Source organism: Aethalodelphis obliquidens, unplaced genomic scaffold (genome assembly GCF_003676395.1).
Source record: "Aethalodelphis obliquidens isolate GAN/ISIS:26980383/991018 unplaced genomic scaffold, ASM367639v1 scaffold28, whole genome shotgun sequence".
In the NCBI taxonomy this organism is placed as follows: Eukaryota; Metazoa; Chordata; class Mammalia; order Artiodactyla; family Delphinidae; genus Aethalodelphis; species Aethalodelphis obliquidens.
The window spans coordinates 19,481,570-19,483,147 of NW_020837972.1; the positions used below are offsets into that span (position 1 = coordinate 19,481,570).

General features: G+C 50.9%; 1 pseudogene; it reads left to right on the top strand.

Moving 5' to 3' along the window:
* Positions 1–722: 722 nt before the first annotated feature.
* Positions 723–1,316, top strand: LOC113630083 (nucleolar protein 56 pseudogene; annotated as a pseudogene).
* The last annotated feature ends 262 nt before the right edge of the window (positions 1,317–1,578 follow it).

Sequence of the window (1,578 nt, forward strand, 5' to 3'; positions counted from 1 at the left end):
TGTGACAGTTACTCTTGAACTTCTGCAGTCCCAGAACCTTATTTTGCTGTGGAGTAATATTGTCTTCTAAATACGAAACTCTCAGGTGCTCTAAGAACCCTCTGAGGGTGTGGCCACTGCTAAATTTCTCTTTCCTGGTGTCAGGAGACAAATGTGCCTGATTGTTGACCGTCCCCAGTTTTTTTTTGGACTGACTTAATATCTTAGTGGAATTAATTATGACCTCCCTTTGGGGTGGGGTCAGTTTTGATGTGTCTTGCTTGTATTATTCTCCCTGCTGAAGTTAAGGGGATTGATACAGTATGCAGTAGCTCACTTGAAAGTGCTAAGATCAGAAGGTAAAGAATGCCATATGCCACCCCACTTAGACTTCCTGCTATACAATGCCATTTTATAGTGTAGCTTCTAGGGAAGAAAGGCATGTTGCTTAAGAAAGATCATCATTCCCTGGGCCCAGCAAAGGGACCAAGTTTCCAGAGCCCTGAAGACAAGGGGTGACACCCCAAAATATGGACTCATTCTCCACTCTACCTTCATTGGCCGAGCAGCTGAACAAAGGCCGCATCTCCCGATACCTGGCAAACAAATGCAGTATTGCCTCACGAACTGATTGCTTCTCTGAGGTACCTACCCGTGTATCTGGGGAGAAGCTTCGAGAACAAGTTGAGGAGCGGCTGTCCTTCTGTGAGACTGGAGATAGTCCACGAAAGAATCTGGATGTCATGAAGGAGGCAGTGGTTCAGGCAGAGGAAGCAGCGGCCGAGATTACTAGGAAGCTGGAGAAACAGGAGAAGAAACGCTTGAAGAAGGAGAAGAAAAGGCGGGCTGCGATTGCCCTGGCGTCCTCAGAAAACAGCAGTGAGACCCCAGAAGAATGTGAGGGGACAAGTGAAAGACCCAAAAAGAAGCAAAAGCCAAAGCCCCAGGAAGCTCCTCAGGAGAACGGAATGGAAGACCCATCTGTCTCCTTCTCCAAGCCCCCCCAAAAGAAATCTTTTTCCAAGGAGGAGCTGGTTCGTAGTGATCCTGAGGAGACAGCTGGCAGCGGAAGTGTCACCAAGAGGAAGAAACCTTTCCCCAAAGAGGAACCAGTTAGCGACCCTGAAGAGTCAGGACGCAAGAGGGTCCCCAAGAAAAAGAGGAAATTCTCTTGCAAGGGGGAGCCTCTCAGCAGTGGACCTGAAGAGGCTGCTGCCGCGAGAACGGCAGCTCCAAGAAAAACAAAAAGCTCCGAAAGCTTCTCCCAGGAAGATGAGATGGACACTTCCCTAGTGGGGCGTAACTTGCAGGGATATTTCCCAGCCCATCCCCTATAGCCCAACAGAAGTCAAACCAAAACCAAACAAAACAAAAACAGAAAGATCATCAGCATTGTTTTAAAATACAAGTAGCAGGGCTTCCCTGGCGGCGCAGTGGTGGAGAATCTGCCTGCCGATGCAGGGGACACGGGTTCGAGCCCTGGTCCGGGAGGATCCCGCGTGCCGTGGAGCGGCTGGGCCCGTGAGCCATGGCCGCTGAGCCTGCGCGTCCGGAGCCTGTGCTCCGGACGGGAGAGGCCACAACAGTGAGAGGCCCGCG